Below are 23,039 nucleotides of genomic sequence, written 5' to 3'. Positions count from 1 at the left end.
TGACAGATGGATTAGGTTAACCTACAAAACAAATGTGAAAGACCAGCTGAAATCAATCTGACAATTTAGAGTGAAACGGAAGGGACTTGTTCTGTAAAATATTAAGACATATAAAGCTAAAATCATTAAAACACCATAATATTATACAAAAATTAACAGTAATGGAACAGAATTTATATTTCTTTAACATACCCTAGAATATAAGAACTCAATATTAAAGAAGGCACAGATCACAAAACAAGGATTCAGTAAATCATGTTTGACAGACAATGGGTCAAAACCATTACTATATTTTAAAAATCAATTTTGTGGACCACAGAAAGTTTTCTTTTAAAGTTGAAACAGAATGAAATGAAATGGGGTAAGTTGGAATGGGATGGGATGGAATAGAATAGATCAGAATTCATCACAAATATCATGGATAAAATTTATTTTTGACACTTTCATTTCAGTTATAGGTATCTGTGTAAGTGTGTGTGTGTGGGTATGTGTGTGTGTGTGTGTGATGTGTGTTCTAGATTGAGATGTAAAATGTAATTTTTAATGTGGCTTATGATAAAAAATATTAAATGCCTCTCCAATATATCATTTTGGTTAATTATTTGGGAAAATATCCCTTTATATCCTTATTTTCTAAAACATAACAATACAGAATATATATGGATTAAAGAGTTTTTAAAATATCACTACAATAAATGTAGGTAGACATGCAGTATATACGATCTCTGAGAAAGAACTTTAGAAGGATAAAAGTTAAGGAAGAAATTACAAATAAAAAGTACTGTGTGTTTGAATTCGTAGACACAAAAAATGTGTAGTTCAGGAAGTAATCATAAGTGAAAAGAAAAACTGGGAAAAATAATTGTAACAACAACAAAAATGGGAAAAAAATCCCCAAAAGGAAAATATCCTTAATGTAAAAAGAAGACTTAGAAATCAATTAAGAAAGCACTGATTCTCTAGCAAGTACATAATTTATATAAAAGAAACATATAACTAAGAAATGTTTACTTTCACTTAAACAAATAAATAAAAAATTAAACAACAGGAAAATATTCTCTTCCTTATCAAATTTTACAAAAACTATTGAAAAAATATAAAAATATCTAAAGCAGCATAATTTGATACACACACTATTTTAACTCCAGTTTAGCAATATATCAAGAATCTTAAATTGTTATTTATCTTCAACCAGATGACTCCATTTTATGAAGTTTCTTCCAACAAAAAGTTTGAAATATGCATCATGGTTCAGGTATTCAGGTTACCATTGCTTGCATCGGTGCTAATTATGTGTTGCATGTGCCAAAAAGTGGGGCAACCTGCAGTAGATGCATGGTTTCATTTGAACACATTTTAATGGAATAGAAAAAAATAGTTTTCTATATGTGAGAAAATCTGAATCAAAACTTTATATTAGGAAAAAATGACTAAAAGGAAAGTTACACTACCTTTAGTGATTTTTTCTGGGGTTGGAGACTGTATATTTTTAATTTTCTTCTTTATGTTTCTCTATTTGTCCATATATTAGATAGGTACATATTATTTCCACCCCTTTCCATGCTGCTTTAGTGCTGGGTCTCTAAGGTTTTCTCTAAATGAGAAATGCCTGAAGGTGTTGTACTCTGTTCTTTCAAGCACAATTAAATGTTCCTCTAGTCACTTTCTATTTTGTTTTTTGGTATTTTTTTTCTTTTTTTCCCCTTAATATAAACCTTGGATAGAGTATTTGCTTCAATATTTTAATTTATTACCTGTCTCACTTGTTAAGAACCACAACTTGAAGGAGGTAACTCAGACCCGCTAATATAACAGCCTCTTACAAAGCCTGAATTAATGATATAATGCCATAATAAATAATAGCTTGCTTAAGTAAATTTAAAGTCATCCCTCCTGTGTTAGGATAAAGCATTTTCATTACTTTTTATTGTATCTGAATGTGGCAGACATTGTGATGACCTAGTAAAATATCCCTTTAAGAAAGGACTTGCTGCCTTAGCAGGGATGGCAGGAGCTGCCTTGGCCAAGGTCATGCCCCTTCCTGGGCGTGGCCCACGTGCCCTGACTGACCCAGGTGAGTGTATAAAGACTTCACACTCTCAGCCAGATTTAGGAGGATGCTTAAGGACCATTCTAGGTCCACAGCATCCTGCGGGGTTTGGCCTGCCCTGCAGTTTGACCTTTCCCGCCGAGCAGTTTTTCTTTCTTCCCTTTCAGTCCACAAGTGTTGACCTAAAGGGCATATATTAATAACATCCTACAAGGTAAACTCTATCTCTCTATCTCAGAATCAGAACCCAATAGTGGACAAAGAATTATTACTCCGGATACAGGTGGGCTAGGGGCATCTTGGATATATTTTGAATTTCATTATAGCACAAAAATTGATGAATAAAGTGTAGAATTAGAGGTATAGATACATTAATGGAAAAGCGCTCAAAACCAAACTTACCTTAAAACATCATAGAATTTGCCTTGGGCCATTAGTCATTAATGATTATCAGTTTATAATTTTCTAAAACACCATAATTGGTATTTGTGAGAATCTGACTACAACGTATTTTGCAATATTTTAGTGACATATATATATATATATGATCTACCTATGTTAGTATCAGGCTTTGGAGCACTGTTAATGAGATACCTGACACACTGAATGATTTGCTGCCTTGCCATGACCACAGTGAAGTAGTTGATTCTGACCCCTGCTTCTCCGTGCTCTCTTCCACGTATGGCAAACAACCACGTAAGCTTCGCAAAATGAACTCTGATTTGGACACATTTCACAGTGGTTCCGATGATGCTGAATCAGAAAGCAGCTCTTAAAACCCCGCTTACCCAACCTGCTAGTCTGAACCGAAGCTCTCTGCTGCCCTCTGTAGATAACTAGCGATGAAAATGGAAAGTCCTTAATTAGCAAATACTGCTTTCTCAGTCACAGTATTTTTGTTCTGTGAACTTAATAGAGTAATAGACTAAACAGAAGATATTTGAATTAAAGAAAAATTAAGATATGTCTTTGCTGTAATCTCTTTTGTACTATATTATGTACTTCTACATTTGCTTTTTTAAAAATAATTACCCCAAATTAAAACACTGTGGTAAGACAAAATGAAACACACACACACACACCACACACACACACACCATATGCATGCATACACTAAGAATTACTAATTTTTCATTTTTTGATTTTTCATCATTATATGTATTAGCCACATTTAAAGTCATACAAATTATAGTAGAAAACATCTTTTGATTAAAAACATAAATTACATGCTCTATTTTGTACACTTCATTTTTCAGAGTAGTTTTGGTCACAGAAAAATTGAGTAGAAGGTACAGCTATTTCCCACATGTCCCCCACCCCGACAACAGTTTCTATGTTCACATAATTGTTTTCCTTGTTTTTTGTTTGATGCTCATTGTTGTTTCCCTTTTTTTTTGGGGGGGGGGCATGCTTTTGTAAGAAAATAATCACTATTTCAATCATTTTAAATTCAAGTTAAAACCATGTATTTTGCTGAGCATTTTCTATGTCCTGGGCAAAGGACTAGGCACTATGCAAGGGATATCAAAATGGTGATAATGACAGTAAACAGCTGAGTGCATACTGTATGCAAGACACTAGCTCATGCTTTTCATATGCTAACCACTTCATCTTGGCAAATATTACAAGGTCTCTGATATAGTAGCGCTTACCATTTTGTTGAGAATAGCATTACCTGAGGTTCCATAATTATCTCTTTAACACAAATGCCTATCTTAAGGCATGAGAAAGATCAGCTATATTTTGTATTATATATATTTTGTATGCATAACAATTCCTGTTATTTCAGTGAACACATTTTCTGTACTGTAAGCTCCTAGGTATGTTTTCTGTACTGTGAGCTCATCTTTGACTTCCTGTTGTTCAGGAAGTGCGTTTAAGAATTCTTCCTAAAGAAAAGAATAAGTGAATGAACTTATCAGAAACTGTTTGGGAGACAATGAGGAAAAACTGAGGGTTGCTAGATGGGCGGGGGGAGTGGGGGGTGGGGGGGAGGGTGAGGGGATTGGAGGGCAGTCGGTGACCACAGGATGGCCACGGGGTTTGAAAATTAATCTGGGGAACGTAATTTGGTGGTTACCAGAGCGTAAGGGGATTGGGGGGGGGGGGATGAGGGTGAGGGGGATCAAATGTACGGTGATGGAAGGGGAGCTGACTCTGGGTGGTGAACACACAGTGTGATTTATGGATGATGTGATTCAGAATTGCACAACTGAAATCTATGTAATTCTACTAACAATTGTCACCCCAATAAATTAAAAAAAAAATAAAAATAATAAAAAAAAATTTAATTTAAAAAGTAAAAAAAAAAAAAAAAAAAAAAAAAAAAAATTCTTCCCAAAAGATAAAGATAATCAACTGCTGAATGTAGCTTCTCTCTCTAAATCTGAGCCAGCCTTTAAATCACTTCTTAAAAGTGATGGCTGTTTCTTTGTGAAAATAAGATCCTAAAAGTCCTACATTATTGGACTTGATTGTTTACACTTAATTTCTCTCTTGTTTGTGTACTTGTATCTCTGTACTAGTTAGAAGGAAGCTTACTTGACTTCTTCTTATGAGCTGAACTAATACTGAGATTACGGCACATAATACTAAGGGAATCATTATCAGTTAGTGAAAATAGCAGACACTTTCAAGCACTGATGACATGGAATTAAGGTCTAGGAAAATGTTGGGTATAACAGAAGTACTATAGATAGAGTAACTGTATCCAGATGAAAGATTGGAAAATATATTTAGATAAGTGTAAAAATATTAAGAATCACTTTTATAAAGCAGGTTTGGTATAATTAAAGGTATAAAATCCAAAATTTTTATAACACATGGCAAGTAAAAGCACTGACATGGCTCTCTGCAACTCATTTTCAAAATAATATAGAAAAGGTTATCCATAAATTACATTCAACACAAGACAAAGCATCACTTTTTTTTTCTTTCTTATAGACAAACCCAGGGTCCCTACATAGGAGAGAAATCTTTTTCTGAAAGTTAAATAACTATGAAATTATGAACTAAACAGTATGTGAGAAAAGAGTATTCCGGGGGAGGAAAAGTGCAAAGGTCCTGAGGGAGGGGCATGTGTCTTGCTGTGATAAGAGGAAGGAGGCCAGTGTGACTGGGCCAGAGTGAGAGAGGGCAGAGTAGTAGGAGATGACATCAGAGGGTAAAGAATGAGAGGGTTGAGAAAGGATGGGGCAAGTGGACTGAGATCCCGTGGGGCCTCGTAGGTGGTTGCAAGGATCTCTGCTTTTAGACTCAGGAGGATGAGAAGCCAATGGAGGATTTGAGTGAAGGAATAATATGATCGGATCTCTTTTTATAAAGTCCCTCTTTGACAGCTGTGTTGAAAATAAATTGCAAGCAGTAATAAGAGCAGGGAGAACAGATGCTGTGTTTCCCCGAAAATAAGACCTACCTGGAAAATAAGCCCTAGCATGATTTTTCAGGATGACATGCCCTGAACATAAGCCCTAAGGCGTCTTTTGGTGCAAAAATTAATATAAGACCCGGTCTTATTTTCGGGGAAACACGGTAGCACAGTGTGGCTGTGATTTTCTAGGCAAACATGATGATGGCTTTGGTTCATGATGCTATTCTGACATTGATAGTGGCCAATGGAAGGTTTTTGTTAGTTTTTTTCCCCGAGTGAATGCTTATATTAATAATTTTCAAATTTATATAGTTAAATTATTTGAATAGATAATACCCCCACGTTTGAAAATTTTTTAAATAATAAAAGGTTTCCTTCTTCTCCGTGACCCAAAGAGACAAGTTCACACTATCTCCATCCAAACCCAGCCCGCACAGTCACTTTGATCTCCCGTGGATTCTTTCAGAGTGCCTTTCGGCAATCACTAGCAAATAAAAATGGATACTGTCCCACCCCACCCACTTGGGAACGAAAGGCAGAACACTATCGGCACTGCTCTATCCTTGCTTCTTTTTCCACATAATGCTATTGTCCTGAAGGTTTTTACCTCGTACTCAGAAACAGTCCTGATACTTTCTAATAGTTTCATGATACTCTATTTTATTAATGTACGATAGTTTAGTTCTCTATTAAGGGACATTTAGGTTGTTTTCAAATCAATATTGCAATATATATCCTTGTATATGCATATTCATGAAAGTAGATTTAAAATTTTGTTTTTAAAACTATTTAAAAAAATAATATGCCACTAGAAGTTTCAAACATAGACATGTGATAGATTCTGAGATGCTCAGCCCGACCCCATTTTCAGGATGGACATACCCATTCCCTAGGTGCTGGGAATGTGCACGCTTAATGGAACAGTTGTTGAGTCCCTCACTAGGAATTGCCTCTGGCCCCTTCCTGGGTTGCAGCCTGTGACCAAAGACAGCCTGTGACCAAAGACAGCCTGTGACCAATGAGGGCTGCACTGGCCCAGCCTTCTTACCTCACTTTAGGAGCTCCGAAGGGCCGTCTGCTCTGCACAGCACTCTGTAGGCTCCACTCAGGTCTCAGTCACCGCCCCTGTGGGTAGCTTCTCCGCCATTTAATTCTACCACCCTCATGTCCTTACAGGTGTTTCCCAAGGACATTCCCAATATACGGTCTGCACGTAATTTTATGTCTCACAATATGTTTTCAGAGAACTCGATTTAAGACAAGGCATTCAAACTTGATTAAGTCTGCGTTTGTAGGTCTAAGATTAGCCTATCACTGTGTTGATGATTTAGTTAGTTAACATTTAAAATACTGGGGTGATATTTTTATCTTTCACACCATTTTTTGGTCTGAAAACGTATTTTTCCTTCAGTTTTTCTGTTTACTGAGGTATAATTTACATATAGTAAAATTCATAGTTTCTAGGTAAATAATTCTATGTATGTTGATGAGCATGCAGTTATGTAATCACCACAGTCAAAATATAAACCAGTTCCATCATCTGCAAAAATTCCCTTGAGCCCTTTGTTCCCTTTGTTGAAGCGTCTCTGCAAATATACTGACAATTTTTTAAAAATTTGTTTGTTTTCTTATTACTGAAATTAGAGATATTTTAAACAGTCTGGGTATCAGAATATTTATCAGGTATTTTAAATATTCTGGGTCTTTTATCAGATACACAGAGGGTGCCCAATAACAAAGATGAATACAAGTCATGTGTATACATTTTTTTGGCACCCCTGGTGTTTGTTGCAAATATTTTCTCCCAGTCCAAAGCTTGACTTTTTATTTTCCTAAAATAGTTCTTTTGAAGAGCTTTCATGTAATTTTGAAAAACTAAAATATCTGATTCATTTATTTCGCTATTTTCAGTTTATAGTAGTAATCTGTTATTACAGGGTAATAGGTAATAAAAATGTACATAAATGCAGCCATTTTTAGCATATGTATGAGAAAAGCAGATGGGAGGCTGACCTCTACTGGAGGTCAGCTATTGGAAAAATTACTTGTAAAGGAGCCATAAAATACAATAAGTTCTTCATAGTATTTGCAAACTTGAATGCAATTAAATGGGGACACTTATGGATATTTTGGTTATAGCAAAATTTAAGGTATTCTCTTTGTTGTATATTCCCAGATAATTTTTTTCTTTCCTTTTGTTCTTTAAGGAAATAAAAATTGAGGACTGGTCTGACTTAAGATGCAGAAATAAAGGTGCAACTCAGAATATCTTTTCTCCAAAATATAACAAAATGAACAAAAAAAGAGGAAAGTATGGTAACAAAATTAATAGTATCAGTTCACTAAGGGAACAGACATAACCAAATGACAAAACTAATGGCCTAGACACTGAGGAAGGGAGGTGATTCTGGAGACGACAGCAACACAGCCAACTTTCTAACCTCATTTTTAATCCTAAATTTGGAGAAAAGTAGATATTATTCTCTGTTACCTTTTCAGAGTATGGAATTTTAAAAACCGATGCTGGGGACAAATGGTTAAATTATGAATAATGGGTCTGACATTTTCAGATACAGTAAGGTTCAAAGGAAAAACAAACTAAGGTTCAGTGGTTTCTTTTTAGGGGAATGGGATACACATACACAGTTGAATAGACTAAACCTTGATAAGGGAGTTTTATTTTTTAAAAAGCAAAAATAAAAACTTGTTTATCATGGAACATTTTTCAACATATTCAAAAAGGAGAGAATAGTATAGTGAACTATCATGCACCCATCACCCATACTTAATAATGATCAACAACGGTTGTCAATATCGTTCCATCAATACTGTCACCCACTCCATCTTTCTTTATATTTGGAGCTTGTGGAGGGTAGTTTCCAGATCAATCATTTTTGTACCAACAACATGGTTATTATATAGCTGGTATTCAATGGTGTTTGCTAAGTGAGTCAATTAATGAATGAATGAATCAATTTCCATTTAGACAACACCATTCCACTTCGCAGAAAACAAGTCTGCCTTTAACAAAAGATGAATATTATATATGATGACTGTGATAATAGGTAAATACGTGCAAAAGACCACATTTCATTGAAACATGCTCAAGGACAGGCATTTTGAAGATAATCAGGATAATATTATGGGTTCTTCTTAAATGAGAAAGAGAACCCTGCTAATGGAAACCTTTCTAAGCCAATAGGGACTGAGAAACACTACTGGAGGCTAAAAGGTGACAAAATTAAAATGATCAGGCCTGAATTCACAGTGACAACTAACTGCTGAGACATAAGCCGGTACCTTAAAACAAAGTACATGTACTACCTAAATAATGCTTTTTTATAGAAATGTCAGGTCCAAATTGTTGTAATTTTACCTCTTTTTTGATTATGAATTTTCTTGTCTTAGAAAACCAACAATATTAAGAAGTATACATATACATACACACACACACACACACACACACACACAAACACATAGTATATACATATAGTATGAACATACAAAGCCAAACATAAACATACAGGATTACATCATTTTGCCATTTATTTCTCAAATATTTCAGAGGTCAGCTCTACTTGGGACCAAATACTTAACCCCCAATATAGTTTTGAAAAATATGAATATATGACACCAGAATCTCTAATATGTCAAATGATATGTGATTATCTAGATAATCTAGTAAATCATCTAGATATTTAGTTCACTCCATACTAAACACCTAAATATTTTGAAATATGATGTTCTTAAGAATACTCTTACCATTATATTAAAAGGACTGAGACCATATTTGCTCTAAAGAAGCAGTAATTCCTCCCAAGACAAATGTTAATAGTTGGAAGCGATTACAATTAGAATGGAATTTAAGTATTCAGAGGAGACTCTTAAGCATTTACTTATGGGAAATTGGTGGCATAAATGAGAGTAAGATATGGGCCATCAGTGCAAGAGGTATTTTAAAAGAGCTGATCTGATCTGCCCTCTTTGATTTTCAACCTAATGAATAAAACATTGTAATGACTTTAAAATTTATAAATTATAGTTATGAAATTTTAATATAGGTAGCAGTATTACTTTAATTCTAATAATATAATTATATTTAACCTTCTGATTCTTTTTCAAAAAAGCAAAATTTATAAACACTTGCTTTACATTTATCTAAAAAGTAGTGTGTTGATGATCATTTCTCTTTCTATTTTGGCACTATCTAGAGTTGAGCTATTAAGAAATCAGACCAGTCTGTATAAGGAAAAATACCACCAAATTTAATATCCATTACTAGCCTGTCTTTATCCCCCATCCATCTACAATTTATATTTAGAAATGAACCTCCGAGAAACTGCACCATACGTTGGTGTATATGGAATTAGAAGACACATCTCTAATTCTCCGCAACATATTTTTTCTCTGCAACAATTTATTGGCTATAGGTACAGTATTTTAGATCTTGATTACTCTAAAGATCAAAGGAGCTGATAGATATGAAATGTGTTTTCGCTTAGGTGGAAATAGAAAATATCTCCACTTTACTGACAATGTTAAAAGATTTATGGTTGAACTATATATATGACAACAAATTTATATAAGAGAAAAGAAAAGAAAAACATGCAAGTAAGATTTGCATGGTGTGTATCACAGACAGACGTATATAGTTGTTCTATTCTTTCCTACAAAGGAGTCTTTAGATTGCGATTGTTCCATGGAGAAAAAAATATATAGGATTGAGATTCAGAAGACCTAAATGTATAGAAAACAAATAAGTCATGTAAAGAGATTAGCATGTTTTTGTTTAATGAATACACACACATAATATTTTAGAAGGCACTTCTACTAAAAGCATTATTTGGAGATTGCCACTGTGCTGTGAAAGAATTCTGCATTGAGATTCACAAGACACCAGTTCTGCCTATAATTCAATTTGGGGAATTCACTTCACTAAAGCATTTGATTCCTGAGCTGTTAGATAATGAGGATCTAATAAACAATCTCTGAGGTCCCTTCTCAGATCTAAGAAGTGCTAATATTCTATTTTAGCTTGTCAGAATTATCACCTTTCTTTTGTAAGAGGTTTATATAGTTTAAAGTTTATATAAGCAATGTATTAACAGTTCATAAAGAACAGAAATTAAATATAAATATAAAGGAAAAAATTAAAGTGACAAATATCCTACGATCCAGCCACAGCTATTACTGGTTTGTGGTCTCCCAGACTTTTCCGTATGTGTGTATATTATTTAAAACAATAACAAGCCTCTGTAACGTGCTTTTCGCTCTAAATACAATGTAACAAACACCTTTCCATGGTATTACCTATGGACTTAGATAATTTTAAATACTCATATGTATGCACATAATATATTTAATCAATCCCTTTTTATTGGACTTTCATTGTTTGTAATTTTGTTTCTATAATAAACTACGATGAATAACATGGTAGGTGTGCATTTACTAATTTATCTGTTTCCTTGATATAAATGCACAGATTTGGGATCATTAGGTCAAAGAAGTAGATATTTTTATTTTAGTAATTTGATATATTTTGACAAATAGCTATATAGAAAGTTTGTCCCGATACAGTTCCGCAGGCTGTACAGCAAAGGGTTTATTTCCTCAAAACAAAGATAATCCCGGGAGCCTCATTCCTGTTAATCTTTGCTATATTGATAGACAAAAAAAAAGGTACTCTACTCTTATTTCAATGTTCATTTCTTGGATTATTAGTGGGAACAAATGTGTCACTAAATGTTTGGGACACTTACTTTTTTAGTAAATTTCCTGTATGTGCTTTTAGCCCATGTAAAAAAAATTCTTTATTATTTTGGAATATTTTTAGGTGTACAGAAAAGTTAAGCAGAAAATATAGAGTTCTCATACACTTCTTTTCTTTCCCCACCACTTAGTTTCCCTATTACTAACATTTTGCAATGTGGTAGACTTGTTACAACTGATGTACTAATATTGATACATTATTTATTAAAGACTATAGTTTATATTAGAGTTGACTCTTTGTGTTGTACAGTTCTATGGATTTTGAAAAACATAAAATGCGATTTATCCATCATTATGGTATCATACAGGATAATTTCACTGCTCCCAAAATACTCTGTACTCGACCTACTCACCTCCCCCTGCCATCCCCTGCAGAAACCACTGATCTTTTTACTGTCTCCACAGTTTTGTCTTTTCCAGTTTGTCATATACTTGGAATCATTTTCAGATTGGCTTTTTCACTTAGCAATATGCATTTCAGTTTCCTCCATGCCTTTTCATGGCTTGATAGCTCATTTCTTCTTAGCGTTGAATAATATTCCATTGTATAGGTATACCACAGTTTGTTCATACTTTCACCTATTGAAGGACATTTTGGCTGTTTCCAGTTTTTTGCAATAATTAATAAAGTGGTTATAAACGTTTGTATTCAGGTTTTTGTGTGAATATAAGTTTTCACTTCATTTCAATAAATACCAAGGAACACAATTGCTCGAGTTAGCATGACTATATTAAGCTTGTTAAGAAACTGCCACATTAACTTTCAATCCGTCTGTCTGTACCATTTTGCATTTCCACCAGCAGTGAGCGAGAGTTCCTGTTGCTCCATATCCTTGCCAGAATTCTAATAGGTGTTCAGTGCTGTCTAGTCATTGTATCAGTTTTCAATTCATTGATGACATGATGTTAATCATTTTTTATGTACTTATTTGCCATTTGTGTATCTTCTTTGGTGAAGTGTATGTTCCTATCTTTTGCTCATTTTTGGATCAGTTTGTTTTCTTAATTTTGATTTCTCACAGTCTTGTTTGGTCATTCTCTTAATAGCCAATTAAAATTAGTAATATTAATAATTTTTTCATATATATTACACTTTATAACAACTGAAGCTTTTTGGTTTAGGTATGTGCTTGGTGTACCATTCTAAAGTTTCTAATGTCTTTGAAGACAAATTTTATCAATTCTTTTGTGTTTTCTGCCTATAGTATTTGCTCTGCAATTATATAAATATTACAAGTTACATGCTAACATACATTAGCATGCTTTTCTCACTTTTAAAACAATTAAATTCTTACTTGATCTGGAATAATTTTGATCTGTGAAGCACTTACTTTGCTCTTTAATAGTTATTAAGTAAAAAATGATATTTTTAAAAAATAAGGCACAAACTTTCTCTACTGATTAAAAATAACAACTTTTTTACATACTATAGTCCCTTCCACACATGTGTAATTATAATTCTGAATTCTTAATTCGTTCCACTGCATTCTCTGTTGATTTCTTCACCAGCATTACTTTGCTTTGAGTTTTGTGGAATAGTAATATATTTTAATTCTGAGTAGGGCAAATTCCTCTTTTTTGTTTTCATATTTTACTGACTAATCTGATACTTTATTTTTTCCACAGAAACCTTAAATTTATTTTGTTACTTTCCCATAAATTTCATTTTGGCTTTGATTTGGGTTATGTTAATTTATAGAATAATTTGAAAGAGTTGACATATTTTCAATGATTGGGTCTTCTACATATGGTGATGACATGTCTCAAATTATTCAAGTTCTGAAAAATATGTTTCAGTAAAATCATTTCCTGAAATTTATTTAAAAATCAAATCCGAACTACGTTGTTTTTTTCTTGCTATTGTGAATGGTATTCTCCCAACAGAATGTTTCTAGTTTTTTACGTCTCATGTTTTAACTGGAAACTTATAAGTTCTAACATGTTATTAGTTGGGTATAATGGTTTCCATGAATATAATTACATTATATGAAAATAATTTTCACTCCACTTTTCCAGTATGTATGCCTTTTGCTTTTATTTCATCCTTTTGTTTGTTTTCCTAATTATATTGTTTAGCATTTCCAGGTCAATAGTAAATGTATTTGGTTGGCATTTCTAACTTCTGACTTGATTGGAACTCTAAGGGAATGCGTGATTCTGATGATTTGTGCTAAAAATCTTAAAAAATATTTTAAAAGTATCTTTTCAGTCCTACGTTATACAGATATTTTATGGTGACGAGATGTTGAATTTATCAAATATCTCTTTTCTGTACATAGGATGTTTTTAACTGATTAATGTTATAGGTATTAATCTATAATTATATATATTATATCAATCTAACACATTTCTATAATACATAACATGCATTATATTAATTATACATAAATTAACATTATTTTCAATATGTTAAATATATATTATTATAAACCTTTCATCTATTAATATTATAAATTGAGACCTTCCCTGCCACACCCCCATTTAAAGTAGTAAACCCTGTACATACCCACCATTTCCTTTGGTTTTTCTGTGCCTTATTTTATTTTTTTCTACCAAACACGTACCACCATCTGACATACTTTAAATTTTACCTCATTATCTATTTCTTGTCGGTTTCCCACAACTACCATAAGTTCCATGAGGGCAAGTATTTTTATCTGTTTTATTCACTGCTGTATATCAAGAACTTAAAATAGCACATCTTATGTATTCAACAAATTTGTTGAATTAAATGAACATGATGCTGCCTTTATAAAGATGAATCAAAAAGACATAGACTCTGCCTTCACAGAGTTTGTAACCCAGTAGGGGACAGACACAAAACAAATATACAAAGAAATACATATCTTGCTGCAGGACAACCATCATTGAACATTACCTGAAGTCTAGCTGAACCAAAGCCCGACAATTATGGACACAGAGAAGAAGCCACCTTGAGACTGGTAGGAGGGACAGAGACATGGACTGGGCTGGTCTCACATCCGTGTGTGACCATTAAGAATGGGGAAGGATATCTTGGCTGTAAGGGATCCTAGCCCTACACAGGCCTCCTAGCCCAGGGTTCCAACATTGGGGAGAGAAGTCCCCTTAACTTCTGGTTGTGAAAACCAGAAGAAATTTTGGTTCAGCGAGATAGAAAGTGGCTGCAGCTCCAGGCATTCCTCTTAAAGGGCCCACACATGAACTTACTCGCTGACAGACTCACTCATTCTGAGCTCCAGCACTGGGGCAGCAGCTCAAAAGACATCAAGGACATACAGGGAGAAACTGAGTTGTTTGGCTCCAGGATAAGGGCTGGCGGGGTAGTTTCTCATGGAGGGAGGAGCTGGTGAAAGCCATTACTTCTTTGTTGAGCCCTTCCCCTCCCAGCATGCAGACCCAGGCAGCTGCATATGTGAGTCACCATTAACCTGGCTAACACAGTTCGTTCCCCTGATTCCCTGAGACCCTGCCCCACCCAACTTTTGGGCAAACCCAAGCTGCTCCCAGTGGCTTTTCCTTTTAAACTGTCTGGTTTGGATCATGCATTGGACTTTCCTAAAATCTCTCAAAGTTGCACAAAACCCAAACAAGCAGGATCTGGCTTCAGCATGTCCAGTACCTCTTGCTGAGCAGCCCTAAAATCAGCACTAGTGGCAGGTGGCCTTGAATCACAGCTTGGAGTCTCTAGGCACATCCAAGCCCAGTGCTCTGTGGTTCATGCCAGGTGGCCGCAGGTAGGGCACAGGCTGTTTCTGGACTTGGCTTGCAGTGGGCCTTCTCCCAAGAGGCCCTGGGGCTAGCATTCTCAGTGGCCAGCTTCAGACTGAGCTGGAGCATCACCTAGTCACCTCCAAAGATGACACAACCTATGGACAGACTGGGCAGACATCAGAGCCCTGCTGCAGCAAACCCTGCTCTGTAGGGTCAGCTCCTGCACAACAGCTCCTCCAATGTAGTCATGGTCAGTACTCACAATCAATCATCCTGAGTGTGAATCCCTCTAATTGACTTGCAAACAGCAATCAAGGTTTAATTACAACAGGCGGGCACACAAAACCCCCACAAGGGACACATCTGGAAAATGCAGCTCTGGTGACCAGGGAGATTGCCACTGGGTCACAGAGGACACCTACTACATAAGGCCAATCTACCAAGATTGGAAGGCATAGCAGCCCTACCTAATACATAGAAACAAACACAGGGAGGCAGCCAAAACAGGGAGACAAAGAAACAGATCCCAAATAAAAAACAAAACAAAACAAAAAGTAAAACAAAACACAGCTACAGAAAAAGAACAAAAAATAACATGGAGACAATCTAACAGACAGAGTTCAAACCACTGGTTATAAGGATGCTCAATAATCTCAGGAAGAACTTCAACAAAGAGATAGGAAACAAAAATGGAGATAGAAAACATAAAAAAGAACCAGTTAGAAGTGAAAAACACAATAACTGAAACGAAGAATGCACTAGAAGGAGTCACCAGCAGACTAGATGAAGAACAAGATCGAATCAGCTATTTGGAAGACAATGTAGCAGAAAACATCCAATGGGAAAAGGGAAAAGCAAAAAGAATTAAAAAAAAAAAATGAGGGCAGTTTAAAAGGCCTCTGAGACAACATCAAGTGTAATAACACTTGCATCATAGTGGTACCAGAAGGAAAAGAGAGAAATCAAGGGATTGAAAATCTATTTGAAGAAGTAATGACTGAAAACTTCCCTAACCTGGTGAAGAAAATAGACATGCAAGCCCAGGATACACTGAGAATCCCAAAAAAGATGAACCCAAAGAGGCTCAATCCAAGAAACATAATTAAAATGCCAGGGTTAAAGACAAAGAGAGGATGTTAAAAGCAGTAAGAGAAAAGCAATTACCTACAAGGGAGCTCCCATAAGATTGTCAGCTGATTTCTCAACAGAAGCTTTGCAGGCCAGAAGGGACTGGCACAAAATATTCAACATGATGAAAAGCAATGACATACAACCAAGATTACTCTACCTGGCAAAGCTATCATTTAGCCTTGAAGGAGAGATAAAAAGCTTCTCAGACAAGAAAAAGCTGAAAGAGTTTATCACCGCCAAACCAGTATTACAAGAAGTTGAAGGGACTTCTTTTTGAAGAAGGAAAAAAAAAAAAAAAACAACACAAAAAATATGAATAATAATATGGCAATAAGTATATATATATCAACAATTACTTTAAATGTAAATGAATTAAATGCTTCAATTAAAGATGGGGTGGCTGAATGGGTAAGAAAACAAAACCTTTACATATGCTACCTACAAGAGACTCACTTCAGATTGAAAGACACACATAGACTGAAAGTAAAGGATGGAAAATGATATTTCATGAAAATGGAAACGAACAAACAAAAAAGCTGGGGTAGCAATATTTATACCAGGCAAAATAGACTTTAAAACAAAGGCTATTGCAAGAGACAAAGAAGGATCCAGTAATCCCACTTCTGGGTGTTTATCTGAAAAAATCCAAAACACTATGTTGAAGGGATATGTGCATCCATATGTTCATTGCAGCATTGTTTACAATGGCCAAGATGGGGAGGCAGCCTGAGTGCCCACCGATGGATGAATGGATAAAAAGTAGGTGGTATATATATACAGTGGAATATTGCTCAGCCAGAGAAGGCAATGGCATGTATGGACCTGGAGGGTATTGTGCTGAGTAGAGTATGTCAGACAGAATTACGCAGCCATAAAGAAGAAAGAAATCTTACCATTTGCAACAACATGGATGGACCTAGAGAACATTATGTTAAGTGAAATAAGTCAGACAGAGATCATAAGTACCATATGATCTCACTTATTTGCGGAATCTAAAGAAAAGAATAAGTGAAGAAAGACAGATGGAGTGTGATTTTGCTTTTATGTGAAATCTAAACAAAACAGATGAACTCATAGATATGGAGAATATTTTGATGATTGCCAGACAGCAGGGGGGTTTGGGGGTGGGTGAAAAGGGGAAGAGATAAAGAAGTACAAATTGGGAGACAAGACCACTGGGGAGAAAACACAGGAGTGGCCACCAGAGAAGAGGTGACTGGCCATCACCTGCCACGGGAGAGGCCCACTCACCTGTTCACCCATCCCCCTGACTGGTTCATGATACGGCCTGCTTCTGCAAAGTGATACGGGACTAAAGTGATCAAAGGGACTATGTCTTCATTGAATTCTTTGTTGAAGACAGTAAAGATATTAATGTAAATTTTGAAAAATCCAAACTTACATGCAGTTGTCTGGGAGGAAATGATAATTTTAAACATTTAAATGAAATGGATCTTTTTCACTGTATTGATCCAAATGATTCCAAGCATAAAAGAACGGATTGATCAATTTTATGTTGTTTACGAAAAGGAGTATCTAGCCAGTCATGGCCAAAGTTAACCAAAGAAAGGGCAGAGCTTAATTGGCTTAATGTGGACTTCGATAATTGGAAAGAGTGGGAAGACAATTCAGATGAAGACATGTCTACTTTGGATCATTTCTCTGAGATGATGAACAACATGGGTGGTGATGAGGATGTAGATTTACCAGAAGTAGATGGAGCAGATGATGATTCACAAGACAGTGATGATGAAAAAATGCCAGATCTGGAGTAAGAAATACACTCACTGGATTTTGAGAAAGGAAAACAACTTCTCTGCAGATTTCAGAACTGAGAATTCCTGAGTTGATAACTCTAAAGGCAGATGCTGTATTTGCTTCCTTTAACCTATTTTCAACCAGTTTGTCTTCTTAAAGGCTTCACTAAGGGTTGATAGACCATTGTATGGGGCAATTTTAAGTCAGCTGAGGCAATAACCTTATGCAGGAACATTTCCCAGAATTCAATGACACTCTCAAGGTCCTAGGCAATTGATACAGCAGTAGTGATAGATAAAAACATTTCACCTAAGTCTCCTTTATTTCATAACAGAGATACTAAAGTGATAGGAAGCTCTTGCCTTACAGAAAGATAACTGAGTTTTAGGTTTTAGAACGTGGACTCAAACTGGCTGAAACAAATTGGTTGATACCTTAAACTGGTAACCTGTTATATTCATCAGGATTGTTCCACTAAAGTTCGATTTTTCTAAAAATTTACTTCACATTATTGTACATAAGGGATCACATGTCAGTGATCCAGATGTACCTTAGCTAAAACTAGTGAATGTCCTAATTAGATGGTTTCTGAAGCCTGTACATTTGGTATTGTTTGACCCTGAAACTTCGATATCTCTTAGTATGGAGGACAAAGAAAGGCTGTACATTGTGGCTTGAGTGTCTGTACATTTAGGCCAAATTTGTATTTGCACTGTCAGTGTTGCAAATGAGAGAAAAAATGTTAATACACTATTGGATTTTTTATTTTTTTGATTCAGCTTGTACCAGGCTGAAAAGCTCAATTTATGTTCATGACAGTGGGATTTTTTTTTTTTAATGTCTACATTCTTTCTAATAAACTGTTGGAAGACTTCTTGGTTGTCCTTTTAAGTGTCTTCTGTCTACTTTACTGTAATTTCATGTATTACCATTTACTGGAACGGAGTTATTTTTACTTGAGGAAGAATTTGGGACTATTTCTCTGTATGAAAAAAGAGGCATGCTATAATGTGACAGGAAAACTTTTAAAAGTGGACCTGTAATAGAAAATTAGATTCAATTTGCAACAGTTGGAAAAGAAAGTGTTGTGATTTGATTAAAATAAAACTAAATGTGTTGTCCTCTAAAAAAAAAAAAAAAAGTACAAATTGGTTGTTACACAGTAGCCATGGGGATGTAGGTTACAGCATAAGGAATATAGTCAATAATATTGTAATAACTGTGGTGTCAGATGCATATTAGATTTATTGGGGTGATAGATGGGAGGGGGACTTGGGGGCAGGGTTGAAAAGGTGAAGGGATTAAGAAGCACAAATTGATAGCTTCAAAATAGTCATGAGGATGTAAAGTAAAGCAAGGAAATATAGTCGATAATATGGTAATAGCTATGTATAGTGCCAGGAGCTACTAGACTAGTCAGGGGGATCACTTCTTAAATTATATAAATGCCTAACCGCTATGCTGTACACCTGATGAATATAAAATCATATCGAATCTGAACTGTAATTGAAAATTTAAAAAGAAGGGAAAAGGTGAAGGGGAATATGAGGTTCAGGTTTCCAGGTGTAAAACAATTAAGCCATGGGGATGTGATGTACAGCATGCGGAATATGGTCAATAGTATTGTGACAGCATGATAAGGCGGCAGGTGGTTGCTGGACTTATCATGGGGATCACTTCTTTAGGTATACAAATGTTCAATAACTATGGTGTACACCTGAAACTAATATAATATTGTATATTACCTACGTTTTAATAAAAATCTTTTAAAAAAGGAGAATGTTACCATAAATGTAGAATAACATACAGGAAGGGACTGGGATGCTGCAATAACAAAGTTTGGGGGTGTGAGGGACTTGCACTTGTACAGAGTGATTAGGAAATGCCTCCCTGAAAACGATCATCGGAGAGAGATAAGTCCATGTGAAGGCCCTAAGGCAAGAAAGAGATCCTCGGAGTCCAGGAAAATACAAGAAGGCTGGCACGTGGCTGAAGCATTATTGGAGGTAGAAGAAGGGATAAATTTGCCTTACAAGCCACAGTGAGGAGTTTGGATTGTATTTGAAGTGCAGTGGGCAGCCATATACAGCTTTAATCAGGGAAATGAACTGATGGGATTTATATCTTAAAAAGCTCGCTCTGTCTCCTTTGTGAGGAAGGTATTGGGGGGGCATGAGAAAGAGAGGCAATGGCAAGACCAGTTAAGAAGCTCTTGTAGTAGTCTAGTCAAGTAATCAGGATTCCCTGGCATACGGTGAGGGTAGAGGATACATAATTAGATTTGAAGTCCATCTGGGAAGTAGAATACACGGTGCTTAGTGAATAACTGCATGTGGGAGATGAGGGACATACAGAAATTATAAATACCTCTCAGATTTTTGGTTCAGCAAATGGATATACTGTAGGGGGCAATTTATCAAGATAGGAAAAGCTGGGGGAGAATTCAGGTCTTAAAATATTCAGCTGTCCTTGCATTCATGAAACAATCCCTGCTTACCCAAGACGTTTTATACATCGTTTGATTCTCGGCCTTGTTTTTTAAATTGAATTTATAACACACACTTCCTCTACCCAGACATTACCCATGAAAGCTGTGTTACAGATGGTTTCTAGAAGCCTCCTCCTCTGAAGACGTTGGTAATACAAATCTGAGAAAGTTACATATTTTGTAGGGATCTTATGGTCCAGTGATTCCAAAACGTCCAACCTGGATAGGAGGTTGTTAAGGAGGCAGGTTCCTCGATACTCATGCACCAAAAGCTCATCATTTGGTTGTGAAAATACAGGTTTTTATCATTTGATCTTTGAGATGCTATTCAACTCAGGAAAAAACATATCTGTCCTAAACGCAGTTGCTTTATTAACTTTAAAAGAGTTCAGCATTGATAAAAATAATTTGTTTTCAGAAATCTTTATTTTCTACATAATCAAGCCCAAACTAAGCCTAAATTCTTTGTTCCACTGAACGTTCCCAATGAGCTTTTCTCTTGTATGTTTCATGTACTCTAAACTCCTACTATGCAGCGTGGCTGATAAATCGGTAGCACTGACAGTATCTGAGAGATTGTTAAAAACATAGAATCTAAGGCCCCATTCCAGACCTACTGAATCAGAATCTGCATTTTCACAAGATCTTCAGGTAATCATATGCACCTTCAAATTGGAGAAGCACTGTTCTAAAGGACAAACTGTTTTTTATGTGTGACGCCTATTCACTTCTAATTTCCTGTGCGTTTACATATACTGTTTCCTCTACCTGTTTTCATTTTATCTCAAAATGTCCAAATTCTGCTTCTTTATATTTATTACTAAGTATGTTGTTTTGTTCTTGGTCATTATTATCTGGCTTTTCCCATTGTATATTAACTGGTTAACTTTATTATGTAAGAAATTTGTCAATTTTTCAGTGTTTCTTTTTAACTTAATGAAGTATCTGATTTGTCTCATGGTTTTCACTTGATTTTAACTAGTTTTCCCAGTACATAATCATATAAATTGCACATAAGAGAAAGCAGCCCATCTTCTCTTCTAAACTCCCTTACATGTATGAGTTTTTTCCCTATGATTTCCACTTTCTACCTTATGAGATAGTTATGACTACAGATGTTTTATCTCCACCTCTAGATGTCCTTTAAAGTGAAGGTTCCTGTGTGATTAATATTTGTAATCTCCATAATACTGTGCTTGCACATATATGATGCTGAATAAACATTAGTTGATTGAATGAATCGATGAACAAAGAGCATATACGCATGGTCCAGTCATTCGAAGGTTCCCAGCTCTGATGTAGGCAATCTTTGAATCAATGCCAAGGTTCCCAAAAGTTAAGTGTTCCCAGGAAGACTGAGTTTCACCAGGGAGGCACATGCCGAGGTAGCTCGGCTAGAACACATCTGTATTCTGTGTGTCCAAACGTTTCATTGTGATGGTGACTATATGTCGACCACGGGCCAGAAAACAAAAAAATCAAACAAATAGGCAAAAATATTTGAGGCAAAATATACAGTGTAATTAAAATAATCATGCTTCTAGACAATAACTTATCCAATATGCTTCAGTAAATGTGGGATACAGTATTTGGGGGTTCTCCTAAACTTGTGCCATTTATCATGTCAATAAGGTCTATCATTCCATGGGCTAGACAAGTGTTATTTATTTCACATTTGGAGGAAACAAATTCTTAGATCCTTGACTTTAATGCTTTGTCCTTTCTTTTTTTCTAGGAGGGCAACAAAACTAAATTTTATGCTTGCTCTCCTGTTTCCAATGAATAAGTCAGATGTTTAGTGTCTTATGTCTGAAGGCTACCATGTTACCAAATTTCATGATATGTACTGAAACAGAATAAGATAAATATTGAATTCTAACATAGTACTGTCTGATATTTTATTATGACTCACAATTCAGTCTCTGGAACATAATTATGAATACGGGCAGTCTCAACAGAGCACAAACAAGACGTCTCTAAGGCTTGGTATTCAAATTTCTACAGATCATTGGCTTTTCCAGTGAATATTAGGGTTCATATACTACCTTTTTCTAAGTCAGCGCAGTAGTTTCAAATTAAAAATATCACTTAACAGTGGCCTTCATCAATAGAGTGAGAGTATGGCTTTATCAAAGTCGAACTTTAACCACTGATTCATTTTAACGTTTGATTAATTGCTTTTATCTCTCTTCAGTTTACTTTTTTCCTGAAAACTACGCTGGGCATTTTTGTTTTCAGGATTCCTGTCCTCATGTAGGTGTCAAATACTTAAAGCAACTTTAAAAAGATTCTATGAAAATACTTATCAACATGTTTTGGAAGTCTCTTCTCTATGTTACTTTATCCACTAGGAGAGAGAAGAAAAGCATGGACAAGCAGGGAAGCCCTACAAAATACAAGCAAAGTGTTCCTGGCAGGACCAGGGCCCAGCCCCTGGCCACGTGGCCGGTGTAGTGGCATCACCAGCCTCTGTCCTCAGAAAGGGCCCAGGTTGGTGTAATACTCTTCTATGGCCATCTTAAAATTCTTCATAATTTTATCTTTGAACTTGTGTTTTATAATTGAAATCTGGTTGTACAATGACACATGGCCATGAACTGAGGAGAAATGTGCAACACGCGTATGTGCCATTTCTGGCTGCCCCATTCACCCAAGGGCTCATGGTACCCCATGAGCACAGAATTATGGAATTCCACAATGTGTCTGAGCCCAGCGAGAGCATGTGGAAAATGTGTCACGTCTGTGGCTGAGTAAGTAAGGGTGTTGACAGCCCAGAGAGG

At 35.6% G+C, this 23,039-nt stretch overlaps 1 protein-coding gene and 1 pseudogene across 4 annotated transcripts in view; one reads left to right on the top strand and one right to left on the bottom strand.

The window, feature by feature from the left end:
- Nucleotides 1-23,039, bottom strand: part of MAGI2 (membrane associated guanylate kinase, WW and PDZ domain containing 2) — a 1,312,199-nt gene that overhangs the window by 1,055,636 nt on the left and 233,524 nt on the right. The window lies entirely within an intron of this gene.
- Nucleotides 17,292-17,788, top strand: LOC117012066 (prostaglandin E synthase 3-like; annotated as a pseudogene).

Source organism: Rhinolophus ferrumequinum, chromosome 20 (genome assembly GCF_004115265.2).
Source record: "Rhinolophus ferrumequinum isolate MPI-CBG mRhiFer1 chromosome 20, mRhiFer1_v1.p, whole genome shotgun sequence".
NCBI classification, from domain to species: Eukaryota; Metazoa; Chordata; class Mammalia; order Chiroptera; family Rhinolophidae; genus Rhinolophus; species Rhinolophus ferrumequinum.
This window is presented reverse-complemented; position numbering and strand designations above follow the sequence as displayed.